Raw genomic sequence first — 15,104 nt, 5'->3', positions numbered from 1 at the left:
AAAGCAAAAAGTGCTATTGAGAAGCTCTTTGACCGTTGATGCTACTAAGGAGGCCTCACTATGTATCTAAGGGGGGGATGTAGCCCACACTTGTTTGGAACCGGGGATATATGGGTCCTCCCAAATATCTATATGTGAACCGGGATATAGACCAGCAAACCCAAGAGCAAAGAAAAAGGTTTGACTCTCTCCAGGTTTCTCTACAAACTCATTTATTGGCTTTAATGGTCTTTGTTTTTGGTTGACTCCAAATTGAATCAGTCCCCATGAAATCGAGAAAAGAACAGGTTATGGGCCTATGGCCTGGAGAAAGTGTTAGGCACAATCGATCTGTAACATTCAGATTCTAGGTCTACCACACTAAAGGTCATTCAAAAAGGAAGTATATCTAATTAGCTTTTAGAGGAAAGTTAAAAGATGCTCACAAATCTCCCACTGCGCTATAAGGTGCAAATCATATATTTATTGAAAGGAGGGAAAGGTTAGGATCTTACCTAAATCCAGTCGATTGACACATGGTAAGTTAGTAGGCAGCAAGATATATGCTAAAAATTTTGGAAACTTTAAAAAGAAAGAAACCCCAAGTGTGGCTTATTTCAGCTAGGGATGTAAACGGATCAGATTCGGCTCAAATAGTATTATATCTGCATCTGCATCCGATTAGCTTTCGGACGGATTCGGATAGTGCTAAACGGATACGGACTCGGATATGGATCAGATATTTTATCCATTTACATGTAAATATAGCTTTTCGGATAGCTATAACCTATACGTATCCGCATCTGTTTAGCTTTCGAACGGATTCGAATAGTACTAAACGGATACGGACACAAATACGGAAACGGATTTTGGCTATTCATTTACATCCTTAATTTCGGCACTCCCATAAGTCTATCTATCTCTCTCTCTTCTTCCCATATGAAAAGACATCTATGCCCTCTTGTTTTGAGGGGGAGAGAAATAGATACATGGTAGTGCTGGTGTAGGCCACACTCCCGGACAGAAATCTACTTTCCTAAGTCAAATATGAAATGCAATCTATTTTAAATGTGGAAAGATTGCCTAGTATGCATGGAATGAGTATGGGAAGGCGAGAAAATTCCTATTTAAGATGCAACTATGGTGGTATAGCAAAATATATATTTTTGGAATTTTATTGAAACGTGGCAAAAATATTAAATGGCAAAATGCATGTTTATACAATGCAGTGCAAAAATGTAAGAAACATTATAAAATGGATGCAAATAAAAAATCCTACTAGACTCTACGAATTTTTTTTCCTGTCGTGTTCCCTGTCAGGTACAATGGTTCAGTTCCACTCATGGGGGGGTGGAAATGATGATTTAACCTCCAGCAGTGTTTTCGGACAAGGGGTTAGATTGTCATTTTCGACCCCTATGAGTGGAACTGGACCACTGTACCGGGCAGGGAACAAGAGACGATAATGACCCGACCCTATACTGCTAAAAGACATCAGAGAACCTTTTTTTTTTTGTTTTGAAATTCGAGTTAGGAGTGGGATGGCCAAATGATCAGATTACCCCTATATGCAAGGAAAATGCTAACATCCATGAAAAATGAAGTAAAAATACAAAACAACATTTAAAAATCATATAATTCGGTGGGATGATGAATGATACCTAAGGCTTTGTTTGGTTGCAAGGGGGAATAAAGTGAAGGGAATTGAAAATTTTTAACTTAAAAGGGAAATTTTTGTAATCATTATCCCATGTGATTATATCACTAATTCCAAATCATTCCATATTTAGTTATTAAATTTCACTTTATTTTGCATCCAATTCCTTTTGGTTTAAAAAATAAAATAAAGATTACATGTAAAATAACGATTAAAATGTGCACTTTTCATTCCCTATTTTATCATTGGATTTTTAATAGTAAAAAACATTTAATTGTAAAATTTGGGCCGATTCAAATTACATTTAACAAGTGAAACCTTACCAAGGGAAATTTGGTCATTTTAGGGTAGTTTTTCCAAATCTCTCCGGGGAGAGGTTTCACTTTGTTAGGAGAGACTCTCCAATCAAAATCAGGCCTCACACACCACCACACACCATTCCAAAATAAAGTATCATCGTCGTAGACTAAGCTAGCTCAAGTACCTCTATTCACAAATTCCTTTAAATTTTCTTAGATTTCATTAGATACACTTATTGTTATCATTATGTAATCATAGGTATATCGTCACTATCTCAGTAGAAACAGTAGCGGTATGCTTCTCTCCTAAGCATGAATGTAGTTTATATTCTTCCATGTTTAGTGAGTAAATTAAGCATATAATGTTGTTTATTAATTAGTTTATGGTAGAGTGTTACCTATAATCAAAATTTTCATGTTCACGCATTTCACTAGTTTCATTGCTTAGGTGTAGTTCATTGTCTAAATGTGAAGGTCATGTTTTGTTCTTTCTCAATTCATGTTTAGCTCTAGGTTTTAAATTCTTTGACTTCTTGTTACCTTCCTCATGATGGGGGTAAGGTTGTTCCTCATGGTATATTGCATGTTAGTAATAAATTGCATCTATTCTAACTTAGACTTGCATCCTTTTTTTTTTTATATTTTTTTTTATAGGTAAGACTTGCATCTTGTTTAGGGATAAGACATGTTATGTTTTTCCTTGTTGCATGGTATAATTGTTGTTCATGATCTATCTTTGCTTCTTACTTCTCATGCATATAGTTTAAAGTTTTCATAACTTGCGTCGTAAAATTAGGTTTATTACATGCATGCTTCTAACATTTCTTTTGCAGCACACGTCAGAAGGTAATATTTTTTAGTAGGTACCTATTCTATCCTATTCTATGGGGGTGGGGAGGGAAAATGAGAACTAGGAGACTAGAACCCAATACCTCCTGATAGGGTGGGTTTTACACTCCACACTCTACCTACTGCACTAGGCAATTGTTCTCAAGTCACTATACAAATATATACTTAACATCTATTTATAATTTTCATCTTCTTTCTGATTATTTCTATTCACTATGCAAATATATATTTTATCTATTTATATCGAGATATTGATCATCCAAGAAGGTCGGCTATTAAGCCGACGGACCGAGGTGCTTAACACCTTCCTCGGACTGTACCCATCGATGATTTGACCAATCCATTTATTCAGTCATATTAACAGTTTCTCGATCCTAATCTAGGTAGCGACTCAATCAATGAACCTTATTTGTGTCATAAGATCTTTTGTTGCCACTAAAGTTGCTTTATAAAAAGTGTCCCTTCGGATGCATTGGCCCATTGGCAGTTTATCCTTCACAAGTCCCTTGCAAGTATAATGTATGAACCCTTAAAACTTCTACCCCATTAAATGGTTTAATTCTTCTACAACTTAGAAAAGGAGATTTACAATAATCTTCTTCAACTCATTCAACAAAATAACTTCAAAAGGTATGTCTTTTAAATTTATATGATTCATTGTTTGAGTTTTTTTTAGGATTCAATTTTTAACAAAAACATGGGCAAGAGATCGCTGCCTAGTCGTGTGAACCCTGGCATCAATGCGAGGAGCCAATGAGAACACCCATAGAGACATCAACATAGATAAGATTTTTTATTTCACAAAGGGTGGAGTAGTAATTTCGTGCACTCCTGTGTTTAAGCGCAAGGGCCAAACGACCAAGAGTGTTCTTTTTCTCAAAAATATTTTGCATCTCCTACATGTATTGCATGTACATCCATATTCAATTAGGCCTGATTTGGTATAATTTCTATTTTGGATTTTTTTTTTTTTAAATTTATTGCACCCTATTTCACTGAAATGCAAATCAAATGGAATAGAAATTCTTAAATAGTTGAGGAGCAATTTCAATTTTGAAATTGACATTGATTTCATTTTTGCTCTTTAAAGGTCGAGCTTGGCGCGTTGGTCAAGTGCTCACTTGTTGAACGCTTGGTCATGGGTTCAAGTCCTGGAAACAGCGTCTTTGAAAACAGGGGTAAGGTTGCATACATCAGACCTTTCCCAAACCCTGCTAAACGTGTGAGCCTTGTGCATTCGGTACGACCTTTTTTTTTTTTCTTTTCATTTTTGCTATTTAATGAGCATATGGTTACTTTGATGGGCACAACAGTAATTTCGTGTTAAATATAAAACACCACCCTTCTTCTTCTCTTGATGGTTTCCCACCACCACCACCCCACCTTCTGCCGTCCTCGCCACCATCATCCTCTCCCAAAAATATTAAGAATCTATTCTCAGAAACTGAACTACCAAATGGATTCCTTATTATTGAAATGTTTCAGATTGATGCAACCAAAAAAAATTCAATTTTTTAATCAGAAATCTATTTGTTGACTTTCATTAAATCAATCCAAAATTGAAATAAAAATCATACAAAATCTAGCTTTATCAAATACCAAACCAAAGCTACATAAATAGAGCGAAGATTTTAATTTTTTTTTTCTTTTTTTGGATAAAAAATTTATTAGAAGAGAGGGAAAATGGAAATGGAGTCCATCAACCAAGGGATGGAAGATAACATCTTAGAAAAAAAAAATCACTATTAAAATCAAAAGCAAACCCAACAACCTAATGGTGTTCCAGTGTTCCTTCGGGTGAAAAAAAAATTTTAAAAGATGAAAAATATGCAAGAACTGAAGAGCAATCCATAAATATGCTCCCAAATGCAACCCATTAAATCAATCGTGAGGTTGTAAAAACTTCCACCACGGATTAAGCCGATTTATAAAACCTATTTTGGAATAGCCATGAATGCATTTTTTTGATATCTACCAAAAACAAAAAAAAAGAATGCATTTAGATATTTATTTCTGATCATTTTTCACATTCTTTGGTTCTAATGGTGTCAAACGCTCGTTTCCATCCAGTTTCGTCCAGCCTGTATCGGTTTTTTGCATGAATCGACCCAAACTGAAGTTGAACCGATAAGTTGAGAGTCGATTTTGATCGTTTCATGGGTTAGTCTAACAGGCTCGATCTTATCGGTCCATTATTAGATTGTTATCGATTTGATTTCGTTGTATGTATATATATGGGAGAGGGATAAGCACACTATCCATGTGCAATAAACTAGCGGGCGGCTCCAATGAGGGTGTGAGATGGGGTATCATATTGGAGGGGCAAGGGGTCATTTCAAAGGGCAGAAGAGATAGATAAACATAGTGGGCTTTGTTTGTTCACTTTGACCAACATAGGGAATGAGAAAGAGAACGCTACCTGGTCGTGTGCGGAGCGTAGACCTTTATCGGCTCCATTTCCTAGGCAAGTCCATTTCCCCAAGTTTCTCTAATAGAGGGGGTGGAAATGACCACCCTACCCCTTCCCAAACTCACTGCCAGGTGGGGTCCACCCCCCTCTATTAGAGTAACTTGGGAAATGGAGCAGATAAAAATACTGCAGAGTGCTACCCCTGCGCCTAGACACGGGTGTGTTAAATGACCGCCTTTCCATGGGGGTGTGGCGATCATTTTGCAGGCCCTTGTGTTTAGGCTCAATGTCACGACCGTTTCATCTAGTGTTGTTCGCATGGCCTACGGTCGTGCCACAGATGGGGCTGAGGGGTAACCAAGGCATGGGGATGGTGCCTAATGGCATTTTTGTAATTAATTTTCTATGAGTATAATTTTTCAGGGGGGGGGTCATGTCTCCTTCTGGAAAAATACAAAAAGCATAAAAACATCCTTATAGGGGAGTGATAGGTTGTTAAGGAGTGTAGCCTTTGGTTGCCTGCCCCTATGCAAGTGGCATGAGCCCCATTGTCCTGCTACACACTTCACCTGGTGATCCCCTTTAGATGGCTAGGTTGTAATGCTTCCCTTTTGTTAATGAAAGTAATTTGTCTTCCTACCGTTTGTGTGTCTTTGCCTTGCTCTCCTCTTTCTTTGTTGTGGCTTGTTTAGGCTGACTCATAGCATTGTGTGCTAGTGAGTGCCGCACAGACATCCAATTGGTTTGATCAGTGACAGCAAGGCAACACACCACACACGCACAGATAGCGGTCTTTCTCCCATAGGGAATATTGGTTTTTTTTTTTTTTTTTGAGTTTGCACGCACTTTTGGATTTTGTTTGATCCAATTAGTTTCAGTTTCTAAAAAATTCAAATCAAAGCCCAACCATTTAAGCATTCGATTTGATTTTTCCATTCATTTCAGTTGGTTTGAGGGTCCGGGTTAAAATTTGACACCCTTATTTGATCAGAATGGTCATCCATAAGAGGTAGACTAGGGAAAAGTTGCAATCAACCCAAAGAAATAGAACTTCTTACCTTAGCAATGGCTTTGCGACAAGCTACTGAATGACCATTCAATCACTACTTGTGATCTTGTGATTGAATGGTCAAATTCTAATGGGAAGTAAGTGGGGAATTTCTTTTTTTCTTTTAACAGTAAAAGCGGTTATATATGCATGGAAGGGGAAAATTAAGGGATTAAAATCCTCTCTAATTCCTATGGCATAGACAGCTTCCCGAATCTCTTCAATTGTTGGCACAGCACATAATCTTTCATTCATAGCTACGGTAATCTTCGGCTGAATAGTGTCTAGTACCTGAGTGAGAGCTCCATGGTCAATCCCCTCCGATTGGAAAACCTGATCATAATAAGCTTGCACTTCTGCATAGATCTGGTACTCCAAATTTGTGCACCCATCGGCTACCATCTTCAAGCTATGAATTCTGTTATGAGTTCTTCATTGGATTGTTGTCATGTGGAAAAAATGGGTGTTGTGGTCGCCCTATTGGAGCCATGTAATTTTTGCCTTCTGGGACCACATCTCGATCTTCTCGAGCTAGTTCTTCATTTGATAAATCAGCAAGAATACCTACTTGTCGTTGAGATTCTACAGTTGTTGGGCCACTTTGAATTTTTTGTAACTCCTGTTGCAATGCCTCGATCTTAGTCTGCACATTACCAAAGACCTCTCTATTCCACTTTTGGAAGACTGGTTTACAGTTCTCCATCTTTTGGTAAAGAAGTGGGTTGTCACCTTGGATACAAGAAATGGACTAAGCTTATTATGCTGTTTGCTTACAATCCGGGTGCCTAAACCACATGGATTCAAAGCGGAAAGGGCGGTGACCAGTGAACTTTCCACCATTTGAATCAATTATCAAAGGATTGTGGTCTGAGTTTAAAGAGACACGAACAAAAACAATAGTGTTAGGGAAAGTATGTATCCACTCTGAGTTAGATAAGGCTCTATCCAGCTTTACACGAACATTAGCTGAGCCTTGCCGTTTGTTACTCCAAGTAAATTGTGGTCCATGGGTCCCAAGGTCTAATAATGCACATTTATCCACCATGTCTTTGAATTGAGCAATGTCTCTAGAAGAGGATTGAACCCCTCCTTGTTTTTCATGCCACGACTGGTGGGAATTAAAATCCCCATAACATATCCACAATGAATTGCGGCCTGCACCAAGCTGCACAATATTTTCCCAGACTTGTCTCCTTTCTTTGATTGGATCACCATAAATGGCAGTCATAAAAAAAGAAATTCCATTTGATAGACTAACCTTTGCATCAATAAAATATCGATTTGAAGTAAGAATATCAAGTTGGATATGGTTGCGCCAGAACAACGCAAGGCCACCCGATGCACCTTTAGCTGCAATAACGAGTGATCCATACATAACCTTTTACAAACACTTTCAATTCTATCAGACTGACATTTAGTTTCCATCACAAAAATAATTTCAGGCTTCTCCCTACGTGAGAGGTGCAACAATGATTGAATTGTCGGGTTCCTCCCTAAACCCCAACAATTCCAGCTTAGTATTTTCATGAGGACCCGTGGAGCTATGACTCCCCAGCTTCATTGGTGCAAAGCATAAAAAATGCTCCTTGTGAATATCGGTTTGCATAAGTTGGCATTGATCCACAGTATTATCCCTCCAGTCTTGGTCGTTTTAGCTTCTCCTTAGATGGGGCAAGATCCAGGTTATAGTTATGGGATTGGGAAGATTGAGTTAAGGAGGGTGCAGTGATTACCGCATGGTTGTGAGATAATGGTTGATAGGTTGACAACGTGGGCAGGAGGTGGAGGGGAAGTGGTAAGTTGAGATGGTTGTGAGAGTTGGAGAGATTGAGTGGGAATGGGAGACATGCTATTAGTGGGTAATTGTTGGTTGGAGAGAGAAATACCTGAAAGATGAGGTAATAGGGTGACGATCGAGGAGATTATAGACCTCCTGGTTTTGCAAGAGTGTAGGGATATCCAGGTGGGTTAGTGTAGCATGAGGTGCCGTGGTTTTAGGGTAGTCAGAATTAGGTACTAGGATGGGTTGGGATTTTGTTGGTGGAGTTTGAGAGGGTACATGTGTAGAGGCAACAAGAAATAAGGTTGGATGGAGGGAATGGGATAGAGTGGGGTAACTTGGAATATTGTCATGCTGGACTCTATCACCTCCGGTGGTGTCAAGGTGGCCCGACGGGGAAATTGCGGGTAAAGCCGGAACATTTGTCTGTTGTGCTGGTGTCATAGGCTGGAGGATTCTTGAGGGCATACGATCCACCTGTCTTTGATCCAGTGACATTCCCTTCAGACTAGCAGAGTAGCGAGTGGTTTGGAACTCCGAACACATGGAAGCACTAGCACACCCATGATGCTCACAGTGTTGAACTTCAACATTAAATAAGGCCATGCATCGTTTGATCTCGTGGTCCATCATACCACAGAAATAACAATAATTTAGAAGACGTTCATATTTCACTTGCACCGGAAAGGAACCAGATTTACGCTTCACATTGATGCACTGCTTCAGAGGTTTTGAAATATTTATTATAACTCGGCAGCGCAGAAATCTAACCCGAGCCCCAAATTGGGTACCTTAGAACAAGATGGCTTCAAGTGGAGTCCCCAGTTTAGCTACAAGGTACGATGCAATCTCCAAGCTAAATAGTTCCTGGGGGATTTCATGGAATTGCACCCAGAAGTCGACCTGATCAAAGGTGTCCAATCTTCAATATATCTCCACTTTTCCAAGACTAACAAATTACCCCCTGCTGACCACGGGCCTTCACGCATTACATTAAAGATATCTATAGTATGCTTGAACTTGGAAGAGATATCGATCACCTTGTAAGGGAATAACTTCGACAGAGTATTGCAGATTCCAGGCTCTAAGAAGAGCATCCATAACGGCCTGCCGCCTATATGGTTTACTGAAGATCACCTAGCCCACAAGGCACTGTGTCCATTTACGCTGGAATTGGTCTTCAATATCATCATCCAGAGTGAGATCATCATCACTTTCATCAGTAGAGGGGTAAGGTTGATGGGCATGACTCAAGGATGAGGAAAGGTTTGATGGGTGTGGGGAAATGTTTGGGAAAGGAAATGGAGGTGAGGGGTTATTGTCGTCTTCAGGCTGTGGGTGAACATTACTTACCCATCTAGGTAAAGCAAGGTTGCAATCATTCACCTTTGTTGGAGGAGCAGCAGAGCTAATGACAGCAAAGAGAGATACCAGAGGAATTCTTTCCTTAAAATAATCTTAAAAACATATTAAATGGAATATTTTGCAATCACTTTGGAGATGGGAAATTTCCTCTTCTTCCCCCCCCCCCCCCCAAAAAAAAAAAAAAAAATGAGACAGAAACCCTAAGGTTCAGCCTTAAGGGAAATTTCTTACAGAACCCAAACTAGCCGATCACCGGTTCCCAAATGGATGGCGAAAGATGGCGAGTACTCGGCGATCAAAAGGCAGCCATCAAAATTGAAGATGAAATGGTGACCACATTTCAGAGGTCCCTTCGATTTTCAGAATTTCAAAACGCCACTAACGGTGGCTAAATCAAAACTGATTTTGCAGATTGAAACCTCACTGTGTTTAGCTGGAGAGGTTGAAATCATCCGACATTTTCAGGTGAAATTCATCAATGCTCACTTACCTATCCAGGTAAAGCAAAGTTGCAGCTATTCACTATTGTTGGAGGAGCAGCAGGGATATTGATAGCAAAAAGAGACACCGGAGGTTCCGGGAAAACTCAAACAACCACTAAGGTGAGGAAAAGAACACGCACAAAGGCGGAACGAGAAGAGTGTTGATCATCGACATTGGTATTGGAAATATGAGGGAAACCCATGATGCCAATGTGCAGATTCTTGTGCACGCTCTAAACCCATATTGCCGATGTGCAAATTTTTGTGCACACTCTTTCACATACCACAGATGGATCCCACATTCGCTCGCCTCATTAAATCCCTTACTGGACGATTCGATCACCCATTCCTCATTGGTGGGAAACTATACTCTAGCATCGTAGTAATCACTTTTATGTCTCTTTTTATTTTTCTTCTTCACCGTTCTATTGAACTTTTTAAAAAGTCAAAATACCATGCTGCCATCTTAATCGATATCTAACGTCAAAGTTTGTAAGTTGTTTCTTTTCTTTTAAGGAAAAAGCTCTCTGTCCGAGAGTGTGGCCTATGCCAACACTCCCATGAGTCTATCTCTCTCCTCCCCATGTGAAAAGACAGCTCTGCCCCCTTGTTTTAAGGAGGAGAGAGATAGACACATGGGAGTACTGGCGTAGGCCACACTCCTGGACAGAGAACTGCTTCCCTTTCTTTTATTTCTAAAGGTGTGAATAGCATCGCTCACTCTCTAATCCAAAAGGCCTTGTCAGTGGCAAACAAAACTGTTTGGCCCATTTGCACTCCTTAGTTTCGTAATCCTTGTAATCTCAGGATGCCTCGAGCTTCTCTTCTGTTCGCATTAAGATTTCTTTTTACCAAAAAAAAATCTTAATAGAAAAATTACCATTAAAACGGATTAATATTTACTTCTTCGGAAATTAATGAAGTCAACAGTCAACGTTGTCAGATATCAAATGGGATTTGATCAACTCCTGTCGTGTCCTACGCCACTTTTCAACATCTGGTAGAACTTTTAACTTTTCAAAGATGCTTGACAAGTGTAAATATATCAACTGGCGATCCCAAATCCAAGGGTCTAGATCTTGCCGCATGGCATTACCCAAGGGGGTTGTTGGTAGGTGGCCTACTGACCTAGACGATCCAACACATATTGTTGCGTTGGCATTTGGCTAAGAGGATTTCGATTAACATGTAAAGGTCAAACCCCAGAGAAGGGCCCACACAGTCAGCTACACTGCTACGTGGCCTAATGAAACCCTTCCACCTGGTTTATGCCAGATGGTATTTCCGTGCTGTTAAGTGTTGACTTATTGTTCGAGAGAGACTTGAACCATATCAAATAGATGACTTGGAGATTAAGGTTTTTTTTTTTTGTTGAAAACTTGGGAGATTAGGGTTGAAGAGAAGGTTAAGATTAACAAGCCAAATTAACTTTTAAATTATTTTCATAAAAGATAAAATTAACCTCCACAAAACCATTAATGATAGTAGAAAGAAACTTACTTCATGTAGCAAGATTTACAAGTATTTTGAATAATAAAAAAAAACAAAAAAAGGTCAAAAAAATCATAAATTGGTACAAATGTATGTTTCCTCACGATTTCAATTCCTAGGGTTCTAGCCATTTTGGCCGATTTCAACTTTTTCCAATTCGATTCAAATTAGAATTTGTGGAGGCTAATCCTGTGTAAGATTCTAGGTTTTAAAACCTTTAAAATGGACAGACAGGTTTGGGTTCGCAAATTACCCAACCCAAAACTTGAACAAATTTTAATGGACCTCATAGACATTTCTAAGACCTCCTTATTGTTAATTTCTAATTGCACGAGAAACCCCTTCATGCTGTACCCATGGTTTTATGAATCAGGATCGGGTGATCCATATTAGTATCAGCCGACACTGAACTCGATACCTGTCCAATCCCAAATCGGTGGAACAATTCAGACCATAGATAAAATGGTCAAAACCCCAATTTTTTTAGAAAACCAAAGGCAAAACTGTCTGATACGGCTTGATCCATATTGATATCATATCGGTTTCTAGGATGGTCGATACCCAGTCCGATATCGTGCACTAAACACTCTGCCCCCCCCCCCCCCAAAAAAAAAACCCTTATTAGAGGGATTGAGGAACTAGGCCGGGCAAGGAACTGGAGGAGATAATTTTCCCACTAAATCCATGGCTTTACCACCTCAATTATTAGTGGGAGCTTAATTAAGTGATTAGGTTTGATAGTGGTAGTTAAGGAAGTGAAGAATTTGACTTAAGAGATCAATTATAAAGAGAAAACTTAGGAGATAGTAAAATAGAACTAATGGAGAACACGGGCATCACCTCACCTGTGCTGGTCAAAAAGGCACCTCTCTCTCTCTTGCCAACTATTCCAACCATTCTTCCCAGTTGCCAGCTATGAGCCCATCCATATAAAGACAACCTCTTCTTCAGCTTTCAAACATCTCCAAAACCCTTATAAACCACTCAGTCGCATCTCCTTTCCCTCTCTCTTATTCTCTCTCTTTCTCTCTCTATCATAAAGGAAGAGATCAGAGAATGTCTACTAGCACTCACCACCCCTCCTGTATTCTTCTCTTTCTCTTCCTCACCCTCTTACTATTATCCCCTTCCTCACTGAGAGTTGCACTTGCTACCAGACCTTTAGCTTCTCAACCACAGAACTACACTACCTTAAAACCAAAACCTGATACCAACAAACATGTCTTTCACGATGGAGGGATCAATGGTTGCCTTCCGAAAGGGTTCCGGCGTTCGTCGGCTCCGAGTCGATACATTAACTATCATATCTTTGGTTCAACACCTTGTGCTTCAGATAAACACTATGTGAAACCATGAAGAATATTGATCAATTATGGTTACTATTAGACATAGTTATGGAGGCCAGTAATGTGGTTAATTACTATGTTAATGCAATTTAAGGTTTCTTAATTAATCCTGTTCATAGGGATATAGAAATGTGTAAGTTTTGATATACTTCTCATATATATTTTTAAGGCAATTGTATGTATTAATAGTATGCGGTACTCTTGTTATTGCTTCTTAAATTTAAAATTTGGGCAAGAGATCACACAAGCATCTGGGCCAATGGGTGAGCACGCCAGAGTATCTACCTAGGTGGCAAAAGCGTATCTTACGGGACCCTATGAGAGGGTGTAAGAAACACCATCAAATAGAAATCTTTTTCCTTTAAAATTTTTATCATTTTCTAATGCAAGAAGAACTGATCAAAATCATTGTTTTGTAACCAGACCGGGTGGGTCGGTTGAGTCAAACTAAATGACCAATTCCCTCTAGAACCACCTTCCATTGATATCCATTGAATTAGGCCAAAAAAGGGGGGGGGGGGGAAATTGGGCCCAAAAATTTTGCCCTTTGAAGCTTTATTTGAATTTCCCTTGTCTTCCCATTGATTGATTTGATGTAGAAAATCAGAACTGGGGTGAACTGCAGGGATCAGCACCAATTGGGTGGTTGGATGCTTGGTCTGGATTCCCCTACGAAATTTTACGAACCGGAATCAACACCAAAGAGACGAAGTCACAAATAGGGGAGTCAATAGGTCAATTCGGTTCGGTTTCGGGCTTGTAATAGATCAAATCGAATAAAACCGCTTAGTCAAAAGTCAGTTTTGGTCTAGTTTGGATCAGTTTTTTTATCGGCTTAATGTAATGGGTCATTATCGAGCTTGCTATCGGTTTGGTTTCAGTTTTTTATATATATACATTTAGAAAATCCAAAAATAATATCGGCTTTTTTTTTAATCTTGTTTATGTTTTATCCGTTTCAATCATGCGTTATATAGGTTTTGGGTTTAATTGATCTAATTCGTTTTCGATTACCAAAAATCAAACTAATAAGAGCTTGATTTGGGCGGAACCGATCAGTTTCTCTCGGTCCGACCAATTCAGGTTGAAAATTGAACAGCGGTTTGGGGATTGTCGGTCAGATTTGATATAGCCAAGGAGATTCATAATATTTAATGGAGTCACGAAAGGTATCACAAAGGGTCACCACAAAATTCACAATTGTATCTTTTTCTGATACAAGTTAAGGTGGATTTTTAAGTGGTTCACGGCTTCTATCTTTTATTTGAAATTTTAGGGGTTAAATAAAAGACAGAATACCTTGTGTTTTTGCCATACTTATGGCTATTCTAAACTTTGGATGTCTAGGGTATATTGTATATCCTCTTGTATTCTGGTATACCCTTTCATGTATGTCCATGCATCTTTCACAGTAGATTGATATGTATATTCATTATTGTATTAGATCACTTGGAAAACTCAGATTGATTGAAACCTGACGTCGACATATGAGGACCTAAGGTCTATCTGTCCACAAAATTTCAGTTTCGTCATTTAAGAGATTGCTAATCTACCACTGGGGGAAGGCATGTTGAAACACCGCTAAACTCAATTTCGACTTTGAGATCAAATCAACAAATTTGATCGAGAGTTGTTGAGCATTTCATGTCTTAATTAGTTATGTAAGCACAATCTAAGCATTCATTTTTCTTACCAAAAAACAAAAAATCTAAGCATTCATTCCAAGGGGGGTGAATGTTCATGTACGTGAACGACTCACAGCCGTTTAGATGGAACATTCTCACAGAATAGATTCCATCTCAACGGTTGTGAGTCATTCACGTACGCGAACATTCCCTGCATTCATTCCGAAGTAGAATAATTATATGATCCAAGACAAAGTAGAAGAAAGGTTTTGGTAGAGAGAACCCTCTACTTCAATAAATGTCTAAAATTTATTTCAAGGTTGGGTGTCTTCCTAAATCCTCAGTTTATTTCAAACACACGAGTATGAAGGGAAAAAAAGAAAGAAGAGAAAGAATGCTAAACGGTTCTGTGTGTGGGAGTATGAATTCACCCAGAGCCTCAGACATAGCCTGGTGTGGAAAGATCATCGCAACCCCTGGACCTTTCCACTTTCCAGGGGGTCATGGCGGTCTTTTCACGTCGGGCTGTGTGTGGGCGCAAGTACACGCCCACACAGAGCACCGGTTAGCGCTCCTTTTCCCAATAAAAAAAAAACTCTACACCTTTTAAGACACGAATAGGCATAAAAATTGGGAAAATACACAAATCCCACCACAAAGACTGATTAAGTCAAATGTTCGTGGTTGACCGTCTGCACGTGTGCATGCATTGCGTCCACACTGCCCAATACTACTAGTCGGTGAATGCAACTACCCCCAATACTGAACCTGTT

General features: G+C 39.2%; 1 long non-coding RNA gene across 1 annotated transcript; it reads right to left on the bottom strand.

Moving 5' to 3' along the window:
- Window positions 1-5,614: 5,614 nt before the first annotated feature.
- LOC122653085 lies at window positions 5,615-14,632 on the bottom strand. The gene is made up of 3 exons (XR_006331705.1): window positions 14,622-14,632; window positions 12,227-12,232; window positions 5,615-5,797 (listed from the first exon to the last, which is right to left on the bottom strand). It is a non-coding gene; the product is annotated as an uncharacterized LOC122653085 (long non-coding RNA).
- Between the last annotated feature and the right edge of the window lie 472 nt (window positions 14,633-15,104).

The sequence above is a fragment of the Telopea speciosissima genome, chromosome 2 (assembly GCF_018873765.1).
Source record: "Telopea speciosissima isolate NSW1024214 ecotype Mountain lineage chromosome 2, Tspe_v1, whole genome shotgun sequence".
Taxonomy (NCBI): Eukaryota; Viridiplantae; Streptophyta; class Magnoliopsida; order Proteales; family Proteaceae; genus Telopea; species Telopea speciosissima.
The sequence above is the reverse complement of the archived record's forward strand: the minus strand, read 5'-3'. Positions and strand labels throughout refer to the sequence as shown.